This window comes from Ambystoma mexicanum, chromosome 11 (assembly GCF_040938575.1).
Source record: "Ambystoma mexicanum isolate Mex_15411 chromosome 11, UKY_AmexF1_1, whole genome shotgun sequence".
Lineage (NCBI taxonomy): Eukaryota > Metazoa > Chordata > Amphibia > Caudata > Ambystomatidae > Ambystoma > Ambystoma mexicanum.
In genome coordinates, this window is record NC_090934.1 from 266,118,364 (window position 1) to 266,144,384 (window position 26,021).

General features: G+C 46.9%; 1 protein-coding gene across 1 annotated transcript in view; it reads right to left on the reverse strand.

Moving 5' to 3' along the window:
- Positions 1 to 17,737, reverse strand: part of L3MBTL3 (L3MBTL histone methyl-lysine binding protein 3) — a 1,294,236-nt gene extending 1,276,499 nt beyond the window's left edge. Inside the window, exon 1 of the mRNA XM_069622999.1 lies at positions 17,627 to 17,737. The gene's annotated coding sequence lies outside the window, so the exon portion shown is untranslated. The remainder of the gene's footprint in view (positions 1 to 17,626) is intronic.
- Positions 17,738 to 26,021: the final 8,284 nt, after the last annotated feature.

Genomic DNA, 26,021 nt, shown 5'->3' on the forward strand with positions numbered 1-26,021 from the left:
TAGCTTTCCGGTTCCAGGAGAACCCCTGTGAGCGACAGCTCAATTCTTGTACCTGTGGTAATCCCTGACAGTGTTGCCTATCCCTGAAAGTACAGCGCTTACATTTTGAGGAATACTGTATTCCTGTGTTGCCCTTATTTTCATCATTTACCTGTTGCACAAAGCTTTGTAAGGAGCTCCGGCAGTGATCCTTGCCTCTCTAAGGGGACAAAGAAACTGCTTCCAGGGGCACTTAGAGGAACCTACACTAACGTTTCTATCCTTTGTGCTTTGCTTTCATTGTGAAGAACCCCCTGACAAGTTGTACAATCACTCGGAAACCAAAGTTCTGTTTGGTTCAACATCTGGTGATTCGTAGCCATTAGGGTGGGTGAGTTCATTTTGGTCTGTGGCTGTGTGCCTTGTTTGATAGGAGCAGGGGCTCTTCCACATTTTAATGCCTTGTGCTGCTGCCAACATGTCCTGCCCTGACGGCAAAAGTGCCAGAGGGCCACTGAGGACAATACCTGAGCAAGTTAGAGTGAAGTTTTGAGGCGTCTCTCAGTATGCCAACCAACATTCTCAGGAAGGTGAAATAGCTGCATTTGCATACGGGCCTAATATTTCAAGCACCCAATTCTCTGAACCAACGTTGTTTGCCTCCCACAGCCCTCAGCATATAGTGGATGGCATGGTAATGTGGGGAGTTTCCAGGCTGTTCCCTTTCCCTCATCTGCCAACTAGTAGATGCATGTTTTGTTGCAAATAAGGTACAGTGTACAGGCCAAACAATTGGCACGCAACACTAGCCATTGGTGAGTGATAACTGACTCTTGGCAAGTAAAACATGGTTTGCTGTGTGCATGTCGAGAATTGAGGTGTGGGAGAAGGAGCGAGAAAGAGAGAATATGATAGTGGCAATGCGGTCCAGAGTTGCAGGTTGTTTTAACTTGCAAGGCTACCCATTTCCCCCAACTAATCGACTCCCCTCTAAGATCTACTATCACCTTAAACCATAGACGGCCATCGCAGGAATTGTCACTAGCACATCAACATTAACCAAGCCATGGCTAAGCTCCCCTCTTTAGCCCTGTCACACTCTCCCACATCAGCGCGAGCAAGGTGACGTAAGGCCCCTGTAAATAAAGGGCCCACCCCGCCACGAGCCAGGCAGTTCCAGCACGACCATCACTACGCATGCTTGTGTGTATCATTGCTCTCCCCATCTGGGCCTTCCAAGCAGGGCCTCATGCATTCTCTCTTCCGCCCGTGCACTGGCAAGAGAGAGTCCAACAATGGCGACGAGGGACGAACTGAACAAGCATCACGTGCGCAAGCCACAACTCAGCCTACAAGCCCTCGACACAGGCACATTTTTGGAGACACGGTGGGGTGCCCATCCCTCACCCGAAACAGGAGAGTTCCTGCTCTCCTCTTCCTCATCTCCTCCTGCAACACCCCGATATCCAAAGACTGCTAAACATCACACATTCTGGACAGATGTGAACCTGTGGCCTGCCCACAGAACTATCATATGGCCAGGCGAAGCAGGAGGCGACACTGCACCGCATACAGCGACAAAGAAGAGCCACTGGGTACCGCAACGCCCATTCAACGAAAAGATCACGAAGATGAGGAGTATTCACTGCACACGCAGATCAACTGTGGCAACCCCAACACCAGAACAACATGGCGACTGGCCTGTCCAGAATTTCAGCGTCACTATCACCCACAGCACCATCCCCTCGACCGCAAGGTGGAATGACAATGGGGTTGGTACCATTCGACCCCTACACCAACCCATCATCAGTGGGCCCCCGCTGGCTATTGTGGATCCAGAAGTTCGAAATGGCGATGGACTGCAAAGACATCACAACGCCCAGGAAGATGAGGTCATACTTTCTGCGCAATGTGGGTGACGACGCCCTAAGCATTTTCAACTCACTGGTAATCGGCGATGGCTCTGACATCTACCAACTGGCCAAAGACGCTCTCACAGCACATTTTATGCCACAACTGAACCCGGACTACAAAACGTTCATCTTCTGCACCACCATTCAGATGGAGGAGGAAACACTCGACGCTTACCACACAAGACTCAGAAAACTCACACTCTTGTGGGAATTCGACAGACGTGAAATCATCAGTGGCATGCACTCGGAAAAGCTGCGCAGAATTGTGTTAAGCGAAAAGGTCATTCCCCTAGCCAGGATCCTCGAATATGGGCATCAAAGAGAACTGTTGCACGCGAGGGCGGCACACATGAGCACCACATTGCAGAAGCTCCAACTGACGACGGCGACAATAGCTCAATTCGCCAACCGCCGAGGGAAGACTTCAACAACACAAACAGCTCACATCGGTGGCAGTCAAGGATTCCAGGACCTACAGAATGTGGATGGTGCGGAGGCGTGCGCCATGGAAGAAGAAATTGCCCAGCACAAGGAACCACGTGCGGAGCGTGTGGCCGGAAGGACCACTACACAAGAGTCTGTAGATCGTCAGGGCAATCACAACGGCCCCAACCACAACAAGACAAAGGAATACCCAGGAAGAAGAAACAAGCCAACGCCTGCCGCGTTGAAGATGCAAACTCATCAACCGACAAAGCAGGAGATGATGACGGTGACATAACGAAAGATGCGGAAAGCGGACAAATGAGAAGGAGGAGAAAAGTCTACCTAGTCTCTGCACTTGAACACAGAGGCGTGGAGTCGGCGAAGAGGCAAAGAAGACGAAAATGCCTAGTGCCCAGACAGGGCCAAGAGACGCAAATGACAATAGACACTGGAGCATCAGTAAAGGTCATGCCAGCAACAATGTTCCAAAAACGACATCCCGGTCCTGGCCTAAAGCCAACGAACACACAGTTATTTGCCGACGGATGCAAAACCCCACTACCAGTGGAGGGACGTTTCAAAACAACACTCAGCAGAGGCGACCGAGTCCTATAGTCAAAGTTATACGTCGTCAACGCAGGTATCGAATGCCTACTAAGTGGGGATGCAGCAGAAGATCTGGGACTGATCCCTTTCATCTGTGATGTAACAGACTCAACAGACATCACCAGCCTCCTCGAGAAATACCCGGCATCCTCAAAGACATTGGATGCCTGAAAGGAAAACTTATAAAGCTCCACATCGACAATTCAGTACAACCCCGAGCAGTGCGTCACAGACGTACCCCATTCAACATGAGGGACCAAGTCGAAAAGGAGCTACGAGAACTTGAAAAGGCAGGAATCATAGAGGAGGTAACTGGGCCGACACTGTGGGTATCACCCATGGTGGTGACAAAGAAGCCGAAGCAACCGGGAAAGGTAAGAATCTGCATCGATATGCGCCTTCCAAATGCAGCAATCAAGCGGGAACGACACATCACACCCACACACGACGAAATTGTCACAGACTCTCACAGGATCAAAGGCATTCTCTAAAATTGACCTTAATGCTGGATACCATCAGTTAAAACTGCATCGTGACTCCAGATATATCACTACCTTTTCCACACACCTGGGCCTACACCGGTACAAAAGGTTAGGTTTCGGCATCTCCTCAGCGGCAGAGGTTTTCCAGCAGGCCATCCAGGTGGTGATACAGGGCATCCCCGGTGTGCTGAATGTCAACAATGACATCCTCATCCACGATAGCAACAGACACGAACACATGCGTCGCCTCAGATGGTGCTCAGCAGGCTGGAGGCCGCAGGTCTGACCATCCACTGGGAAAAGTGCAAATTCATGAAGGAGGAGATCACTTTTTTGGATATGTGTTAAACAGCGAAGTGTCAGCCGACCCACAAAAAGTTGCGGACATCAAGGAAGCCTCTACCCCAAAAACACCCACTGAGGTACGCAGCTTCTTGGGGATGGCGACATACTGCGGGATGTTCATCCCCAACCTTGCAACAATGTCCGAGCCGCTTAGAGAACTCACTAAATCTAACACTAAATGGGCCTGGAGCCCCTGACTGCCAGGAGGCGTTCGAGCGGATCAAAACATCCCTCTCAACCGAGATGACAATGGCTTACTATGACCCCACACTGTCAACATAACCATATGTCGACGCCAGCCCCGTCGGTCTTGGGGCCATCTTCATTCAAGTTGCTCGAACAAAGGAGACAAAGCCAATTGCCTACACGTCCCGCGCCCTAACTCCAACTGAACAACGATACTCACACATAAAGAAGCCATTGCAGTGTTGTGGGGATGCTGCCATTTCCACATCTATCTCTATGGACAGAGGTTCAGGGCTTACACGGACCACAAGCCCCTCATCCCCATATTCACGGGATCTTCCTCGCACCCCCCCGCCAGAATAGGGAAGTGGCTGCTACACCTGCAGCAATACGAGTTTGAGTTGACCTACCAAGCAGGCACCCACAACCCTGCAGACTTCCTATCCAGGCACCCGAGGGCAGCCACCCCAGGGGAAGTGAATGAGGCAGAGGAAACCGAGGAGCACATATGCCAGGTCGTGCACACTATGAAACCCAAAGCGGTCAGCATCGAGGACTGACCCCTGTTGTGACCTAATCAAAGACACCATCATATCAGGCGAGTGGAAATCCTTCCTCCGCAATGTACACAACCGCACACCCGAAGCCAGAGACTTCCTCGCGGGCATGTTACCAATACGACAAGACCTGTCGGTCACCAGTGAAGGATTCATCCTGAGAGGGGCCCGGATCGTAATCCCCAACAGTCTGCAGGACAGAATCATAGCGCTGACCCACAAAGGCCACCAAGGAATGGTCAGGACTAAAGCCAGAATCCGACACCGAGTGTGGTTCCCACACTTCGACACCAAGGTGGAACAACTCATAACAGCCTGCCTCCCTTGCCAGATCACAAGTGCACCGCCAAACCCCGAACTCATACAGTAGGCAGAACGGGGGTCCTCAAGATGAGACGCAATCAGCATCAACTTTTGCACAGTTCAGGAAGGAACGTATCTGTTAGTAGCTATCGATGACCATTCAAGATACCCTGAGGTGGAGATTGTGTCATCCACAGCAGCAGAAATGGTGATACCGGCCCTCGAAAAGATGTTTGCCACCCATGGCCTGCCACGACGCATTAAAAGTGACAACGGACCGCCATTCCAGGGTATGGAGATCAAGAAGTACCTGAATGACCTGCACATCCAATACCACCACATCACGCAGAGATGGCCACAAGCTAACAGTGATGTAGAAAGGTTCATGCAAACTATTAAAAAGGGGCTATGCCTATCCGGGGCACATTCCAGCCCCTGGAGAGTAGATCTGTACCGATTCCTACGGAACTATCGGGTGACGCCCCATAGCTCCACGGGGCTACCACAAGGCAGACATCATGTATGGGACAGTGATAAACTTGTCCATTCCACATCACCCAAGCAGGGGCATAGATACCTATGACAGTAATCGCACTCAACGTAGGAGAATAACTGCAAATGAACGCATGGGCATCAGGAGGCATGCACGGAACTCAGAACACCAAGTCGGTGACCAGGTGTTGGTGGTGCGCAACCCCACGAAGACCAAGCTCGAAACACAGTATGACCTGGTCCCCTGGACTATAACCCGAAAACAAGGGACAATGGTGACGGCAGCACGAGAGCACCGCCTGATCACCAGAAATGCCTTGTGGTTCAAGGGGGTGCCCCGAAAAATGTGGACTGGAGGAAGCGGAGCCGCCGCTGGAGGATGCGAACCATCAACCCGAGGGAGAGTCAACTTTGAGGCACGAGTCAGATGAACCACCGGATGGACCGGATGAGGCGTCTCCAAATGAGGAAGGTGAGCCACAACAGGAAACAGGTCTGGGGACGGCCCCAAGGCTAGGGCATTATGCTTTTAGAACAGCACTGAGGGCCCCAGAAAAGTGAAAATACTTTGGGCCTCATTACAAGTCAGCCGGTCCGGAAACAACAGTGGCAGTATATCCACCGCCATCATTGTTTCCGGACCGGCTGATTCCAAGTCCTGCAGGCGGGAGGTGTCACTCCCACCAGGTCTGACCTGGCGGAAATAACATCACCCGCCTGCAGGTGGACATGGAAACACCGGCACCATCATAGACGGAACCAGTGTTTCCATGGTCCCCATGGGAATGGGAATTTACAGAATTCCGCCTCCAGAATTACTGGGTCACCAGGGTTGTAATGCCCTGGTGATTCCGGCAATCACAAAGGCGGAATGGTATTACCGGTCCGGCGGCAGCCTGTCGGTATTTCCGGCACGGCTACTGCCGGACTCGTAATGAGGCCTTATGAGTGGTAAAGTGACATTGGAGGGTGGGCAAAACTGTGCTGGACTAGAGTGCACAGTAGAGTTAAACTGTTTTGGTTAACACAGTTACGCAGATTATGTGTTATTGTACTTTGTTGGAAAAAAGGAGGAATGTTATGTACGCCTTACGTCCCGCAAGCACAGTGACGTAAGGCGCCTGTAAATAAAGGGCCCACCCCGCCACGAGCGAGGCAGTTCCGGGCACGACCATCACTACGCGTGCATGTGTGTATCCATTGCTCTCCCCAGCCGGGCCTTCCACACAGGGCCTCATGCATTCTCTCTTCCTCCGGCGCACCGGCAAGAGAGAATCTAACAGTGTGAACTGGAGAATGCTAATGGCCCCTTTCCCTGACAAGTCACAGCTCACTGGTAAGGGGATATTACCATTTCAAAGCCCCTCATTCTGTGTATTCGCCCCAGTAAATGCCTGCAACACATAAGCCTAATTCTTTTCTAGCTAGTCTGTGTTGTGTCAAAGTTGACATGAAACAGTGAGGCAATAATGCATACACAATTGCACATTTCACTTAGAAGATGCTTGTATATGTGAAACAATTCTGTGATGTGAAGACAAGTAGGGCAATGTCTTGTGCAGGTTAGAAAGTTTTAAGCATCAGGGCGTTGTAATTTTGTTATGACTCCTTGATTTCGGGAACAGGGGGTGTTTAAAATCAATGCTGAAAACAAGGAAAGGGGGTGTTTTTGAGACGAGCGTGGATACAACTTTAGACTGAGAGTGCCACCACTGGGTCCCCGTGTACAGCTCTCAACCTTTTGTGTCCCCAGTGCAGGTGAAAACAGACTATAATGTTTTTAGCGGGTGTGAGTCCGTTGAAGTGTATGGGCATGTAAGAGGCTTGGTGGGTGGTCGGATGCATTACAAGGCGGGAGACACCCACCAAAAGCATGTGAATTCTATGGCATGACAAGGAGGTTCATATTATTCAAAACAAGCTTTACTACTGACACATAGCAGCAAAGAAACTTTTGTAAACCCAATACATTTTTTAAAAAACTTTATTTATACATTTAATATTACACATTGACAACAAAATGTAATACAATAACACAATGTTCAAAGAATACTTATGCAATTCCATCATATTAACTTTATCCATAAAGAATAATGAAGAATTGAAATTAAAATGAGAAAGGAAGAAAAGAAGAAAAAAATCAAATAAAAAAATTTAAAATAAAATAAATAAAAAAATAAAATAAAAAATAAAAAAACAATAATGATTATTGTTAAACCTCTCCTAGACTACAATAGATAACTAAGCATAAAGATCATTAAATGCTCCCCAAATCCTCTCATATTTGTCAAGTTGTTCCTTTGCTTTAAAGGACACCCTCTCTCTCCTGGATAGCAGGCACAAACCTTGCAACCAATCCTCAGTATTCGGAGAAGCATCACTTTTCCAAAATTTTAAAATTAGCTTTTTAGCCAGGAGAAGGGCTCTATATAACCAAACATTTTGCTGTTAGACAATCCAATACCCAATGGAATCAAACCTAGCACACCAAGGAGAGGCTCTCTAGGTATAGGTAAACCCAAGACTAATTCCATCCTCTGGAAAACACTATCCAAAATATCTGTATTTTTCGACATAACCACAACATATGGAGCGTGCTACCCACCTCTCTATTACAGTTCCAACAGGTGTTTACAGCACTCAACTTGCAAGATTTCATTCTCAATGGTGACCAGTATAGGTAGTGATTAATTCTTTGTTGTGTATACCTCAAATCCAAATCCACCTTATACTTAACAGGACCCGCACAAACACGATTCCATTCAAAATCTGATAATGAATTATTAAAATCAGAGTCCCAATTCGCCCTACCACATTGTGGAACCACCTGGGACACAGAAGGTATAATAAGCTTATACAAGGTAGACGCAGATAAAGGTACAGACTTAGAAAGAAGGAAAATCGCAGGCGGTGCATGTATAGCAGCATTCAACGGCGAAAACAATAAACCAAAAAGCTCCTTCAAAGCATTATAGCGACAAATCTCAGTTGCTTTGAGCTTATATTTAAAGCGTAGAAACTAAAAGTCTACCGTATTCTGACCATTAAAGACCTGGCCAATTCTCCAAATACCTGCATTTTGCCACGTGACCCATGATATAACCTTATTATTCTGCTTAACAGCCTGATTTTTCCATAGACAGAAATCTTCACACAATAAAAACTTTTCACCCCGGATCTCATTACCTTTATGCCATTCCTTCACAACATGTTTTATCAAAGGTGGAGTGGTATCAATCGGTAATCTTTTATCCATGAACAAAAGCATGTCTAGTGGCGTCGGAGAGATAGAATCTTTTTCAATTTTAATCCAACCCATGCCATTAATCTCTGCATCCGCCAACCAATGATGCAGTGCATGCAAAGCAAAAGCCGAATGATAACGCCTTATATCAGGAAAACCAAACCCACCCAGATGTACTGGTTTATGTAAAATGTCTTTCGGAATTTGCGCCCTATTTCCTTCACCCCATAGAAACCTGCTCATACACTTATTAATACCCATTAACACACTATTTGAAAGTGGCAGGGGAAGCATGCTAAAAACATACAATAATTTCTGAAGATGTGACATTTAACTATACTAACTTTACCCCATATAGTCAGTTTCAACTTCTCTAATTTGCAACAAAGCTTATCTATTTCTGTAATCTTCAAGCGAATATTGTACGCAAGTAAAGTCTCAATATTCCTATTTACATGAATTCCCAAATATTTAAGACCCGAATAAGCCCACATCTCCCGAGCAATATCAAACAACCCCGTATGACATGCTGCAGAAATTGGATAAATCAAAGTTTTGGCAACATTAAATTCGTAATTAGAAAATCTACCAAATTCCTGCAATGTCAGTAGGAGCTCAGGGTAAAACCGTTCAGGGTTTGAGACCAGAACTAGGAGATCATCGGCATATAAAAGGACTTTCGATACATATTCTCCAAAAGGAATACCCTTTATATTAGGGTTATTTCTAAGCATAATGGCGAGGGGCTCAATAAACAAATACAAAAATAGTGGGGACAAAGGGCATCCCTGCCTAGTACCTTTCTGAATTTGGAAACAATCAGATCGACTACCATTAACAGTTACAAACGCTTTAGCACCTCCATATAGGATTCTGAACAGCCTAATGAAAAGTGGTCCACAATAAATTTTAAGCAGAACCTGGCGTAAAAAAAAACAACTCACCCTATCAAACGCTTTCTCTGCATCTATACTAATTGCTGCATATGCATCAGCTGAATGTCTCTTGAGATAAATAACATCAAGGAGCTTGCGCAAGTTACCACTACTATTCCTTCCACACACAAAACCTGTTTGGTTTCTATGAACAAGCTTTGGTAGTAAACCATTCAATCTTCTTGCAAACATTTTTGCCAAAATGTTTACATCCACATTCAAGAGTGATATAGGCCGATAGGTCCCACATAATGATGGATGTTTCCCTGGTTTTGATATGACCGTCATTAATGCTGTCTGCATTGATTCAGCAATTGCTTCATTTTCTAGCATTTCTGTATATAACTTTACAAGAAAAGGCGATAAAATATGACTAAAGGTCTTATCAAATTCTATGGGAAAACCATCTAGGCCAGGACATTTACCATTTGTCAAAGCATTGATGGAATCTTGAACTTCCTCTATTGTTAAAGGCGCATCCAGGCCAAATCTTTCTTGCTCGGTAAGCCCCGGCATATCAACTGTAGTGAAGAAATCATTAATTTCCGTTTCAGAGATTGTTATATCATCCGTGTACAACGAGGCATAATATTGCTTAAATACCTCACAAATTTCCACATTCTTTCTCCTCTTCATTCCTCTTTCATCCATAATAAAAAGCACCTGCTTATTATTCTCTCTCTGCCGTATGCGGCTTGCTAACAAAGCCCCAGATTTTTCACCCCTCTCCCAGAAAGCTTGCCTAGAATAGAAAATGTGCGTTTCTGCCTTATGATGAAGCTCACACTCTAAGGCACGTTTTGCTCGAGTCATGGCCAACATGTTCTCATCACTGGGACAGCCACAATAACGCCCCTCACACTCTTTATAATCATCCTCTAGTTCAACCATAAACCGTTCCCGTTGACTTTACGATTTCAAAACAGAAAAAAATACAATATCTCATAGGAACACACAGGGCAGAAAGCCAGTCCAAGATGGGGCTCAGAACCAGCCCATGTAACCAATCAGGAAGGACCCACCCCCATAAAAGTCCCTTCATCTAAACTCAACTCCTCTTTCTTTGCTGCTGACGCAATGAGATAAGTTCTTTTCATTGCAAGCTGCGTACTTATTCTCTGTGAAGTGATACTTTGTATCTGGTATTTAATTGTGTTCCATTATTGCTAACCGCGGCTGCGGTCGCTGGCTAGAACGTCTTGTAGGTATTATAATTATCCCTCAGTACTCTTGCTGTGAGGCGGAGACTTCGCCGCAGCGACGCCCTGTTTTCGGGCCTTCCCCTTTTCCCTCCCTTACCCCCAGTGCCTTTTTTCGCATGCTGAGCGACTTGGAAGGTTACACTGTTTCTTTTATGTATGCACTGTGTGCGCCGGCCCTTCCCGCCTTCCCCCATTAACGCGGCATGCCCAGCGGCGTTTATGTTTGTTTAGTGGATCGCTTGCCTGCTCGGGAGCAGCTCGAGCGTGTTTCCGCTCTTAATACCTTCTGTGTGGAGGTTCTATGAAAGGTTTGTCTGCTCGGCGCCTCACACGCGTGTTTCCTGCTCATTGTTAACAAACACCTGCATTTAATAAATGTGCGCTGCACATGCGTTTACACGCTCAGTGTGACCGTGGCTCCATATTTATTTATACAGTCTCTGAGCCCTGACCTGCTTGGTTTCCAGGCTCAGCTTGGTCCGTGTTGGAAGCTCTAAAGGAGCTGTTGGTTGGTCTGCTGGACCTGTTTCCTCCTCCCTTTTTCATGTTATTGCCGATACTGCTGGGGTACATTGTGCCATATTTATTACTTTATTTAAGAGACCATGCAGTCAGCCAAAGGGGCGTATGGGGTCCCTTTAGCTGATGCTAGCACCCAGGTTCGGCCTGCTTCTAAGAAAACAGATAGGTCTGTGGCAGAGGATGGTATGAGGTTGCTGGGGTAGACCTCCTTGGTTACACCCCCGTCTGTCTCTAGGGCTATTAGGGACTCTATGGACTCTGCCCTGTTAAATTTAAATTCAACTTTGGCCTCGGCATTTGATAGGTTAATAAACAAGATTGCCGACTATCATCCCAATTCTGATCAGGGTCCTTATGTAGCGCCCAGAAAGTCGACGGACAAGTCTAAGCATTTGCAAGGGCAACTAAGCCCTGTTCATAGCTCTCCCTCTTCTCCCAATACCCCAGTTAGGGCCTTGAAGCGTAAATATGGGGAGATTCTTGCGCAGTCTTCCGCTCCAATTCGGGTTACCTCTAATCCCTTATCCTCCCCTGATTCTTCTGAAGATTCGGATTCCCCGCCTAACCGGCGTAAAAGGAATGAATCCTCTGTTGGGTAATCGCAGGCAACCCAGGGGCAATTTTTGGATGACAGTGGGGTCCCTTTTTTCGACCCCTCTCTCATCCAACATCGTAGGTCTGCGGACTGGCACCTTTCGGCGGCGGTTTCCTCGTTCCTGCATCATTGGATCAGGAGACCTCTTCCAAAGGGGGACAGGAATAAGTTAAGATCTGAATGTCCTCGCCTGTCATTTCTGATAAAGTGGCTGCGACCCTAGTGATCGATCAATTTATGGTGGCTTTCTTGTCACAAAGGGGGAAAGATCAAAAAAAGGGGGTTGACACGGCACTCCGGGGCTGTCAAGATAGACTGTTGGACATGTTGGGGCCCTTGACCCAGATCTTCAAGTTGGCGGGGGAGACCGCTCTTAATGATTCCCATATTGATGTCCAGGCACTTAGGGGATGGGTGCAGCGTTCCGTTTGCCTGCTCGCCAATGCCAATACCAGCATATCTAGAGAGAGGCGCAAAGCTCTCCTTAGGCGCATAGACCCTAAACTGCAGGATATGGCTGAAGGTGAGGCTGGCCCTAAAGCCCAGGGGAATCTTTTTGGCGACGAGTTTATTAAGGACCTCTCGGCAGTCAGCATATGTCCATACCTTTACAGCACTGGACAAAGCCCAGGCAAACATCCGGAAGGTGTTTGCGCCTACAGTTTTTGACAAGGCCGGACGAGGAAGAGCCCGCTCTTCTGGCCGTTCCTCTTTCAGGGGCTCTACCCGCCCGCAGCAGTACACCTCCCGGGGGGGCTCATCACTCTTCCTCTGCTCGAGGTTCCCAGACGTCCTTCTATCCCCATAGAGGATTGCAGTGGAGAGGTTGCAATGGCAGAGGTGCAAATAGAGCGAGATCCGCTCCAGGTATTGTCTTGTCTCGTAAATGTTTCTTCCCACAAAGGTTTGGGGAGCAGGCTGGCAGGTTTTCTTTATCGGTGGGAGGGGCTCACCTGGGATCCTTGGGTGTTACAAACAGTTCATGGATTTCTGACAGAATTCTACTTCCTTCCCTGTCAACTCTCTCTGCCTCCTCTTGTGTTCGATCAAGAGAAGCAGAAGCTGGTGGCTGCGGAGATTCAAGATCTCATTTTCAAGGGTGCGGTGGTTCCAGCCACCTTCAGGGCCTCCCAGTTCCTCAGCATGATTTTTCTAGTTCCAAAGCCCAAAGAGGGCTTGTGCCCTCTGATAAATCTTGTTTGTAGTTTACCAGCATTTCAAAATGGAGGGCATTCACCTTCTCAGGGACACCCTTCTTCCGAGGGATTGGATAGTCAAGTTGGACCTCAAGGACGTGTACCTGGTGGTTCCTGCTTTCCCCTGTATCAGGAGTTTCTCCAGTTCTCTTGGGGGGGGGATTGCCTTTGGCAGTTTGCCTCTCTCCTGTTCGGTCTGTCGTCAGCCCTGTGGTGTTTCACCAAGCTAATGAAGCCGGTGATGGCATTCCTCAGATCGAAGAGGGTCCGGAGTATAATTTACCTAGACGACATGCTTCTTCTGGTGCAGGATCCCCAGGTTCTGCAGAGTCATTTGGATGTGACGATCTCTCTACTGCAAGACCTAGGCTTTGTAATAAATGCCAAGAAGGCCATATTCTGTCCTACTCAATGCATCCAGTTTCTGGACTTCGGTATAGATTCAAGGCAGTGCATCCTCCTTCTTCCAGACAGCAGACTATCAAGAATTCGGAAGGAAATTCGCTTTATGTTAAGGAAGGGGATTGTGTCTCTCCGTCAGTTAGCGAGGGTCGTGGGAATGTTGTCCGCCTCTATTCAGGCTATCTTTCCGGTGCTGCTGCACTACAGGGCGCTTCAGCGCCTCAAGGAGAGGCATCTGCGCAAACGATTGTCATATTCTCAGATGGTAGTGCTGTCTCCCGAAGCTAGGTTGGAGCTTCTATGGTGGCTCAAGCATATGGACGCTTTGGAAAGGCAAAGCGATCTTTGGGCCATCCCCAGAAGTGGTTTTCGAGTCTGATGCCAGCAGAGCCAGTTGGGGGGCCAGGATAGGTCAGACTACCACTGGAGGGAAATGGTCCGATCAAGAGAAATTACTTCATATAAATTGTCTGGAGTTGCTGGCGGGTTCCTTCGCGGTCAAGATCCTTCTCAAGGACCAGGGGAACTGCTGTGTCCTCCTCCGGATGGACAATGTTTCCGCGGTTCGATATATCAACCACCTGGGGGGGCGGACCGCTCGAAGGCCCTAGCGTACTTAGCAAGGGAATTTTGGCATTATTGCCTGGAGAGGAACTATCTTTTGCAGGCGGAGTATCTGCCAGGAGCCACCAATGTGGTGGCAGACTGGAATTCCCGTTACCTTCAGGACAGGAGCGAATGGATGCTGGACAAGGCGGTTTTTGCCTTGATTCAGTTTCTTTGGGGGTCCCATTCAGGTAGACCTTTTCGCCTCCCATCTCAACTGTCAGGTTCCTCAGTTTTACAGTTGGAGGCCGGACCCCTAGCGCTGGCAACCGATGCATTTCTCCAAGATTGGACAGGTCCTCTGTCCTATGCCTTTCCTCCATTCACCATGATAGCCAGGGTCCTGGTACAAATACGCAGGCAGTTCGCTACTTTGGTAATAGCGACCCTGTTTTGGCCCTCTCAGGTGTGGTTTCCAGCTCTCCTGGAGTTATCGGTAGATATCCCTCGTCTTCTCCCTCTCACCCACGGCTCCTCACGGATCCGGCGGGTCTCCGTCACGACCTGGTCCTTCAAGGACATCTCTCCCTTATGGCCTGGAAGATTTCAGCTCTTCCTGGTGCTTCAGAGGCCTTTCACAGGACTCTATTAATGTCATCAAAGATTCCTGGGCATCCTCCAGCAAGGCAGGGTATTCCTCAGCATGGAGTCGCTGGGTTAGCTGGTGTGTGGCTAGGCACCTCAATCCCATTTCTGCATCTCCAGTAGACATAGTTAATTTCTTGGTTGAATTGTTCGAGGAGGGTAAAGCTTATAGGACAATTAATGGTTCAGGTTGGCGATTTCAGCCGGCCATGTTTTGGTTAATCTATCAGAGTTAAGGTTCCTCCTAAAGCCAGATATTCAGTTCTTTGGGATGTTAATAAAGTTCTGAATGTATTCCTCGCTTGGCCTCATAATCAGGAGTTATCGCTACAACAACTTTTTTCAAAGCTAGCCATGCTTCTCTGTTTTGTTTCCATTAAAAGAGTGTCTGACATCAGGGCTCTTGACATAGACAACAAGGTTTTTTCTCCTCAAGGGGTGACTTTCTTTGTGTCCAAAAGAACTAAGTGCCTGATTTCTTCTGTTTCTTATCCAGCATTTCCTGAGAATGTTAAATGATGTGTTGTGCAGTGTTTGAAGTGTTTTTAGCTAAAGGCAGAAGGGCTCTGCCCCCCCCCCGGTACCTCTCAGCTGCTTATTTCCTACTGGAAACCCTATAGTGCAGTGTCCTCAGCTACTTTGGCTAGATTGGTTAGTTGGGTGATGGGAGAAGCTGGGACTGACATCTCTTCCTTTGGGGCACACTCTGTAAGGGGAGCGATGGCCTCAAAAGCGGCCATTTTAAAAGCAGCTGACTGGTCCAGGGAGTCTACTTTTAAAACATGTGGTATTTAATATGATGCAAGGGCTTTGAACTTGAATAATATGAGCCTACTTGTCATGCCACAGAATAACTAATCCCCTGCACTATTGTGAGTGGGGGTTTAGATTCTATTAAAGACAAGGAGGCGATTATTATCCCAGCCGTTGCTAATTTATTTCTCATTTACAGCTTCGGGTTGAGGAGTTTGAAGGAGATGGTGTGGTGAAAGATCTCCGATGTCACGCCTCAAGGAGACGGCTGAGCTGTTCTTCAGTTGGAATGTTGGCCTTTACTGTTTCGCTTGCTATGGCGTCAGATTGGAGCTTCAGGAGAGGAGTTGTGTTTTGAGGAAGGGACTTTTATGGGGGTGGGTCTTTCCTGATTGGTTACACATGGGCTAGTTCTGAGCCCCATCTTGGAATGGGTTTTCGCCCTGTGTGTTCCTTTGAGATATTGTATTTTTTTCTGTTTTTAAAAATGTATTGTTTTTACAAAAGTTTCTTTGCTGCTATGTGTCAGTAGTAAAGATTGGTTTGCATAATACTCGCCGCCTTGTCTTTAATAGTATCTAAATCCCCACTCACGATAGTGCGGGGGATTAGTTATTTTGAGCTATAATTCCACTACCTCCCCCAGAATTCACTCAGAATAGACTCCTCACTGGCACATCCCACCCCAACCCAGGCTACCGGAAAGGCTGTGCATACATAGTTGGCATCATGTCCCATTCCAATCTGTGGGTGCTTATCCCGTCCTGGTTTTCTTTGCATTCTGGGACTTTTCGTTCCACTTTATTATAAAACTCAGACTATAAACCCCAGAATGCAAAGATAAAAACATGATTGGATAAGCACATACAGATTGGAATGGGTCGTGTTTGCAACTATATGCATGTGTCCTGAATATAAATCAGCCCAGAGCTCAGCCAACGCCTTGAATGTGTCGAATAAAATGGCACATCTTGTCAGTGCATATATTTCATCTACAAACTTTGCAAGAAAACGTAACGAATGCACTACACTTCCACAGAATATAACAGATGACGTAAGCAGAAAATCTGTCGGACTCATGTTTAGTCACAAAAGGTCAACGAATGTGTACTATGCTTGTAGTTGTTTGGTACGGTTTTCTTAAGTGTGTTGGGTGGGAAATGCTTACGTCGTTTTCCTGTAAAATGTAAAGCTTATATTGAGAAAATGCCTGATTTTGAGACTGGAGGGTCGCTCTAAAGCCCCACAGGGTACCATTTGAGAGGTGGGAAGGGCTATGCAAATGACCCAAACATAGAAATTCTTAAAGAGCCGTACACCGGGAGAGCGTAACTTGCAAGAGATTGAGGGTCTCGTGTGTCGACCTCCCCATTATAGGTCCTTCAAAGTCAAGTCCACCGTGAAAAGTTGACAAACAGACACGCATGAGTTGTTCTAGTTTCTTTTACTACTGTACATTGAGAGACGCCGGAGTTAGGCTTACTTTTCGGCATGTCAGTATTTCTTCCCTGTCTACAACGCTCTGTCCTTCTTTCATGTTTACATCATAATACCTTGCGGGAGGAGCCTATTACAGAGGCGCACAAAATGGCGGCGGTAGAAGGCGTGGCTACCATTATGCCCACCCCTTACAGAGAGGGCAATAAAAAAGTGACCCCGTGAAAAAATAAATTAAAGCACGCACCTTAAATCGCCATTGCCGTAAAAAAAAAAACATACAGCCCCACGTCTAAAGAATACATGCCCAACAATACAACTTTTCAGCCTCGCCGACCGTTAGACCGGACGCGCTTCAAATTACCCCAACCGCACCTGAGGCACAAATATATACAATTATAAAAACCAAACAGTCGGGGTGGTATGGTGGACAGGAAACACTGGCTGCCTCTGCTTTTTTCTTTAATTTCATTCCGCGAGGGAATTAAGAAAAGGCAATACGCGAATGAACACAATTAAAGCTAAATAAAGGATAGTAGTGATGTGGAAGTTTCTGTTGCGGCGCACCGGGCTAAAGTGCAACTTTAATTTTTAAACGAGAGTGGACATATTAATAAATGTTGCGCTCCTATCACATATGAGAATGCGTAATTAAACGAGACCCTGAGATAACTATATGATCATCCGTTCTCATGCAATATTCTGATTTATGGGGGTTTTCGGCCCCGGCTATCGGGGCTTTTCCTCTGGTATAAAGTTGCGCACAGTTCCGCTCCTTCTATCAACCTCCTCCCGTGGCCACCCCACCCACGCAGGAGTCTAGAGTTCGGAAACCGGTGTTTCGCACTATTTTTATTTACCTTATTCCGCCTCTTCTTTTTTTCCTTCTCTTTAACTCTTAATTTGTTTGGGGATTTTTTTGTTATTCAAGGAGGATGGAAGCAGCGCCGCGAGTCCACCGCGCATGCGCGGGCAGCGGAGCGACAGGGGGAGAGGAGGAGGGATGGTGCGAGGAGGCATGAGGGGAATGAGGTGCAACTATCCCTGGGGAATGCAAGTTAGCGGAGACGAGTAGAACATCGTGGGAGCCTGTGTAGATATAAGGAGAGAGCGTGTAGAGCGAAAGGGGAGGGCTAGTTAAAGTATATAGAATAAGGGTGGCGAATGGCCCGTGCCCCCCACTGCTACCCAAGACAAGGGTTGATTTGCGCAGGCATGCCTTAGGGTGTTACCTCATAAAAAATGGGAAATTTGCATTTCTGAAGTTCGACTTAGCACATATGCAAGATTTTATCAAAAATGTATATTTACTGGAACTCCCAAGTTAGCGTCATTTGACAGGTCCAACGAGATGTTTAAATAATGTTTTAGTAAAAAAAAAAACGGCCTTTATGTATGACTATATTCAACACACCCAAGGGCATTCTATGATATTTCAAGTCTGTCCAACAGTTTATTGTTGTAGGACCCATATCACAGGCTGAGTCCATTTTAAGGAAATTGTAGAAGTCTACTCACAAAAAAGGGAAAATGTGTGGACGCTGGAAGAGGCAATTGCAGGGAATGATACTGGAGTAGGAGGAATAGAAGAAGGGGGGAATGAGAGTGGTGGGTGTTACACTAGCTACAGGCTTAGCCTTTTGTATCGCCTGGCTCTATATCCTTCTAACTCTACCGTTCATATTCTAATTTGACTGTTCTATTACTGTATACCCTGGTTGTAGAGTCTACCATCTACCATTTCATCCCAGCCAGGTTTGCGCCATAACCCAGCACATGCTTAGGTATTGGGCTCAGGTAAGGAGTGCACCACTTAATGCCTGGATTATAATTGTTTTTATGTAACACGCTTATTATCAGCAAGTGGTTTCTAAGCGCGGTATCTGGATTGGAACCTGGGCTGAGCTGGGTTATGACGAGTGAAATCCCCCCCAAGCTATCCTTATAATTCAGACACACTGCATTATCATTTGTCCGACCACTAATACATATTGATATTGATCTTTTATTTCTATCTTGCTCGTACACAAGTGTTTCAGAGTGCAACAAGGCAAGGGAAGAGAACAGGAGAGAACAAAACAACGATCTTACTAGGCCCAGTGACATTGAGAACGCACAAGTGCATGGGAGAGGGGAAGGGGAAAAGTGCATGGAAGGGGGGAGAAGTGTAAAGTGCGGAGCAAAGGCACACTGCACGCCAATTCTATGTAAAGACCACAGGCTCGGTTTATGCTTCTCTTTCCATTTTACTACTTCAGCAGCAAAGTACAACCAATAATATATACGATAACAAAGCTCGAAAAAACTACAATAACCATTGAAATAGAGTCTTTGGTAGTTCTGATATTGTTGGTCCTACAACTGACCACGTGACAAACTTAATGAATCAGTATAGTCCTTGTCCATGACAACACTGTCCCTTCTCATCCACTTCCTCTTTCTTTGCCGCTCGTCAGCGTGCTTTTTCCTTTATTTTTACGAATGGTGTTAACGTGCATGTTTTCGTGTGTGATTAGGATCAGGCTGGCACGCACGTGCGCCCGCGCCGTGTAGTGTGTCTGGCAGAGCTTATCCGCATTTATTTGTGGTTCTGAGAGGCTGATCGCGACAGGGCTGGTGATCCGGCAACCACAACCATAAAGGGAGACCCACAGAGGGCAGTACGGCCATGGAAGAGGGATCGCAACGGGGCAACGTAGTTCTGGCGCTCCCTTGATTCCATTGACCGTTACGAAGGTGCAAACTCTAACAATTGATCGCTCTGTGGGAATATCCATACATACTTACCCTCAGCTACTTCAGAGGATATAATCCGCTTGACACTTCAGAGCACAACGTTCCATGAGATCGCGATCCGCGATTAACAAATGCAGCGCCCCTGCAGGTCACAGAGAGATACTGAAAGTCTCAGATTGACGGGCACAATCCCAGGTAAAACCTGTGATATTATATATATATATATATCTATATATATATATATATATATATATATAACAAGCCAGGTGATTATTAGAATATATATATATATATATATATATATATTATACAATCTCCAATAGATTATTTCTAAATATTCTTGGCAATATATAATCCCCAGTATTCTGTGCTGATATGAGCCCCTCCAGTGATGAGGGCAAGGATAGTATTACCCAAAAGAGGAGCCACTCGGAGATGACTCAGGTCCTACAAAAAGCCCTGGGGTCCTCGTTGGGGCAAGGACCACAGCAAATAGCTCTGATGGAGGATTGGCTCAAATTCTCACAGGGCTTTGAGGAAATTAAAGGGCTAAAAGCACAGGGGAGACTGAAAGGGGGCAGAAAGACAGCCTGCAGGGCAGAGGAAGCCCACACCCCCCGGGCACACCACCTAAGAAGAAGGGCGGTAAGCAAAGGAGAGTGAGATCCGTGGCATTCCTAGCAGGTGGCAGGATAAATCCTCTGATTCTTCAGATGAAAGAGATGAGGATTGGGAGGATGAATATTCAGAGGAAGAGGTATATTCAATATCATCCTCAGAGGAAGAAGGCCATAAATCGCCAAAGAAAAAGAAGAAAGAGTAGACAGAGGAGGACGGTGCAGGGGGCGACTTTGACCCACAGGCGCTGATCCACCCCCGTTCCTCCGAATGGGAGATGCCAAAGAAAATAGCGGCCTACCTGAGAAAGCGACTGAGAGCGCCTCTAGCAATAGAGGCAAGGAGTAAGATGAGGGCAGAATGCCTGAGACCTCACCTCCTCAAGGGTGCCACTGAGGCACCTGAGATTGATGAGAAGATGATCACCTTCATGAGCAAATATACCAAAGATGTGAGGAAAGGTCTGAATAGGTCCTGGCGATCATGCCAGGACAAGATGTTGGACATGGTGGGGCCACTCACCAAGATATTGCAGATAGGCGAAGAAGTCAGAAAAGGGTGAACCAGTGGACCGGACAATTTTGATCAAGTGGGCCCAGAGGGCAATCTGTATGCTAGGTAACGCTAATCATGCGATTACCATAGATAGAAGAAGATCACTTCTAGTGAAGATGGATCCAAAATTAAGCGAACTAGCTTAATCAGATTCAGCGTTGACAGCAAAAGGGAAGCTCTTTGGAGAGTCCTTTATCAAGGAGCTAACAAAGTTCGCAAACTCTTATGTGGCACTAGATAAAACGCAAGCATCACTGAAAAGAGTGTTTGGAAGGCAGATTTTCAAGAGGACCAGCAGAAGCATGGGTCGCTCGTCTCGCTGGTTCCCATTCAATAGATCCTACAATGACAGAACGCATTGGTGAGACCAAGAGGATCAAAGGCAGACCCCTTTCTTTCCATCAAGAGGCAGAGGAATGGAAAGAGGCTGGTGACACGGACAGCATCAAGAAAACACCAGAGTTGAGAGCGCACATACCACGCTTAGTTACCCCAGCAGTAGGTGGGAAGATAGCAGAATTTATTAAAAAATTGGTACGCTATATCTGGAGATACATGGATACTAGAAACTGTGCAAGGTTTTCACATAGACTTTCACAAGGTACCACAGCTGAGGAATCCTCCAAGGGGTTTAGAGCTAAACAAAGAAGACAGGCTATTACTAGAGGAAGAACTGAGAGGGCTAGAAAGCAAACATGCCATAAGCCAGGTAACAGACTCCTCAAGAGGTTTCAAAGGCAACATGTTCCTTGTGAAGGGGAAACACAAGGTAAGGCCAATTATAAATCTGAAGGGTTTGAACAAATTTGTCGTGTACACTTCAAAATGGAAATGATACACCTGTTAAGAGACATGTTAATTCAAGGAGATTGGTTTGCCAGAATAGGTTTAAAAGATGCATACCTAACTATACCCATAGCAACAGAACACTGCACATTCCTAAGATTTATCTGGGGGAGCCGACATGGGAATTTCAATGCCTTCACTTCTGTTAAGACGGATTTCTGAACTCTGACCTGGTGGACAGAGGTTCAGAAGGCCAGCATAGTTTCTTGGAACAGTGTAACCTTCTGCACAAGCCAGACCAATCAAGGTAGCTTGGCGGCGGGCAAGACTAGGCCTCAGGAGGGGTGAGGGTGAATGAAAGACCTCAATGAGCACACAGAGTAAAGGACACTTACAAATCACTCCCAGCCAAGTGTATATATATCAAAAATACAAATACATTTATTCCAAGGTCAACCCACAGTAAGAAAATCACACTATTAGACCAATATAATCCTATCTATACACATATATACAAGACCAATGGGGTCTAAAGGGATAATGCACGAAATGGGTCCACAACCTAAAAGCGTAAGGAAACAGGCAGTGCAAATAGTCTTTAGTACCTTCTGCATCAAACACAGTGCTAACTGAAAGGCAGTCCAATCCCTAAGAAGAGTGGAACCCATTGCTCAAATGTACTTGCAATGCTGGCGCACACAGTAATGGAGATGGGCAAAACGGGGCCTCTTCAAGGGTTTGTAGCAGCTCAGGTAGGTGGATGAGGTGATGCAGAATAAGTTCCCACTATTCGTGGAGGGTCTCCCCAAAAGGGCAGAGCAGGTTCCAGAGTTCGGGAATAGTTTGCCCTAGCAGTGGAAAGGAGAGGGGCCCTCAGGGGCCACTTGTGCGTACAAATTGATGTATGCGCTAGGGGCCACCAGTAAGGGTTGCAATTACTCACCGATCCCGGCACACTCTGGACCAAACTTCGGTAGTCGAGTCCACTTCGGTTGCAGGTTCAAATGCAGCAATCTCGCAGCTTTGCAGCTTTCAGCGACGAAGATACACTATTGATTCCCAAACGGGACAGTGGTGATTTCTCCGCTACTGGTGGATGGATCAGGCCAGTTCCGCTGTAGTAGGCTTCAGGGCACAGAAGACCACAGCTGCAACGAACTTGCAAAGTTTGTCACCACAGCTGGGCGGCACGGTAACCACGTATACTCCGGTTCGGGAGCACTCAGTTTACTCCAGACCTGGGAAAGCCAAGTGTACAAAATTCGGTGTGAGAGTGCCGTGAATACAAAGCTTGCGATGTACTAATTTTTAAGGGCCTCCTCTAAACGACGCCGATATCAGGGCAAGGCCCCTGCGCAAGCTGGTCAGCCCACTGGTTGGCCCAGGGACGCTCCAGAAAAGGCTTACTTGCAGGTTTTGGTGAAGGTGCAGAGAACAGTTGGTCCCACTATTCCAATGGGGCGAAGCGTCTTCGAAGACCATCTAGGACGACCAGATGCAGAGGGGTCCCACGGGACGACAGTAGGCTCAGGGTGCCAAACCTCCAGCGGGTCACCAGCAGTTCCTCGACTCGGCTTCTTAGTTTCAGGATACTTGGATCCTATCCTTTGTTCTGTGAGAACTTCAGAGACTGACACGGTATTGGTGTTTGGAGCCTTCTCTTATCCAAAATGAAGAGGACCCAATGGGAGATCTGCTCACATAAAGGCATACCATACGTGGGCTAATCATGGACCACAGTGGTCCCAGGAATTCACGGCACACCAGACTCTCTGGCACCCAGGATGTGTATTGGAACTAGACAGTCCAGCCCACATCCTGGGGGCGCACACTCAAGGCATGCAGAAGCCTGCGAAAGCTTGACACTTTGCGGGAAAATGCATGCCCAAATAAGGACTGACCCAGGCCGGCTCGACCCGGGGAAGGTGAAGGGGCAAGATGGCCAAAGAACAGGACAAAGAACCTTCGGGCATGGCCATTTTGGAGCCAGGCCACCTAACCGTTCCAAATGCGGTAAACACAGTTTACCTGGCAGCAAAGGGTTAAAAAGATACGAAAAGATAAGTTGCCACAAGCCCTGTCCAAGGCACATCTGCACTTCTCCTAAAAAATCCTTCGAGAGTAACTAGGGCCATTAGAAATTACAGGAAGGCCCAAGTGCACTGCACTGTATGGTACTTTCTGCGCTTGCAACATGTTGCAGAAAAGTTGCAAAATTGACAAGTACTAAGGGAAACAAAGTCTCCCAGTACTGACTGTCTTTACGGGCATGTCAGTTTCCCCATAAGAAGTGAGCGAAAAGCCCAGGGGAGTACAGCAGAAGGCCGTGCTCTCCTGGTAAAGTCAGACTATGGTGTTTAAACAAAGCAAAATGTTGGGGGGGGTACACAACTGGAGGGAAAATTATACATGAAATGGAAATCTTTCCTAACACTCACCCCTCCCAGACCAAGGACAGGGGGAATTAATCCACCCCTGGATGAGTCTCATGTTCAGGTCAGTTAAACATTCTGGACAACCCATCAGCATTGCTATGTTGGACACCTGGCATATGCTCAATAGTGAAGTCAAAGCCTTGAAGGCTTGTGGACCACCAGAGCAACTTTGGATTCTCACCCTTCATCTTCATTAGCCACTTTAAGGGTTTATGGTCAGTTCGCACAGTGAAGTGGGTGCCATAGAGGTAGGGCCTCAGCTTCCTTAGGGCCGACACAACAGAGAAACATTTATTCTCTACCGTGGACCATCTGAGCTCTCTGTCCTTAAGATGGCGATTAATTAAGCCAAAAGGGTGTTCCTTACCCTTCTCATCTACTTGTGATAGTACAGCTCCTATCCCAGTGTCAGAGGCATCTGTCTGCACAATAAAAGGTATTTGGTAATCAGGGGCCCTGGGAACAGGGCCCTGGTACAAGGAGTCGTTTAAGCCATCAAAGGCCTTCCCACACTCTTCAGACCAAGTTACCTTCTTGGTTTTCTTAGGAGTTGTGAGAGCAGTCAGAGGGGCAGCTATGGTGCCATAGGCTGCCATGAAGTTTCCGTAGTACCCAGTGAGCCCTAAAAAGGCTCTCACTTGGGCTTGAGTAGTAGGGGTAGGCCAGTCTTGTACTGCTTTTACTTTACTGGGTAGAGGTTGTATCCTCCCTCCGCCTACTTCATGTCCAAGGTATGTAAAACCATATTTCGCATAATACCGCCTGATAATGAACATTGGCCTAGCACATTCGCATTGCACTGAAAACCACATCCGAATGAACCTGAATCAAAGCTGACTACGCCGGCATTTTGATTAAACTCCTGTTTTCTGTCTCATGTTGAACTATGTTTTTGGCTCGAGCAGAGGAAAAATGAACTTTGTATTGTGTAAACATGTTGTGACGGCTGAAAGCAGAATGTTTGTCCTGCGCTAAGAAACCTTGGAGCTGAACTGAACCTCAATTTAGTTGTCTGCACCAATAGCTCCATCCTTTTTCAAAAAGTGGAACTGAATGCTGAATAGCTTAAACTGTGTGCCTTTGCAAAAATCCATTGTGGCCATTCTTGAAACTGGACTTACTTTTAAGTCGGAAGACAACATCGAACATTGTATGAGTTATTTGATTCTGTATTAGCAATGTGAACTGGGCATGAACCCTAGCCAATCGTTAACCTGGAGAATGGCTGGACAATGTAACTGGGATTGTGTATAAAAGACGCATACTTTGTAATGTCCAGTACTCTCTCCCCTCACAATGTCTGCTGGTACACACTGCGAGGCGCTGAGAGCCAGATAGCAATCCGTATTTACGTATGAAATAATACATGTATCTATGAACTCGTGATTGGCGTATTTCATTTTTGGTGTTACTAAGCCTCGATATTACTCTTGGTCTTTCAGATGGCGCCTGAATAGGGACCCACAAGGCTGATGTTGCATCACTGAAAAGAGACGCAGCTACCGAACTGGGATGGGAGAGTGAAGGGGTGCCTGCAAAACGAGACGCGACTCCTCAGCAGACTGCGCAATCCGATCCCTGGACGCGAGCAAGAGGTTCAGGAGGACATCTTGATGAGGGTCCCCATATCGAGGCAGGCTCTTTGGCGAAATCGCCAGCCCCGACGATCCTTTGAAATCCGATCGGACCCTTAGTATCTTTGAAATCAGGTGAGTCGTGCCCTGATTCCTAAGAATCCTGATATTGGTTGCAGATTTGTAATCGCGAATACAAACGACGCCAGGTATTCTGTCGTTTCTGACATGCCTGGGAAATTGTCATCCTGTTTCAGGGTATTATTCTGCAGAGATAGACAATCTTCGGGACGAGGCCAACCGGCGCCACTCGTTGGGTCGCTGGCTTGTTTAATGTACTGTAAGTACGGCCTAAGTAGTATCATACTTAATGATATTTGACACAGACAGACTAGACATGTTTCCGAACTTCATTGGCAAGTCTATGGCAGTTTTGAAATTGCCCGCCAAGAGTATTTAGAATCTATATTGTTGAAGAAAAAGGCTAGGCCTGAAGCATTTGATGCAGTTAAAGATTGGAGAAAGGAAGCTATACAGCAAATTAGAAATAA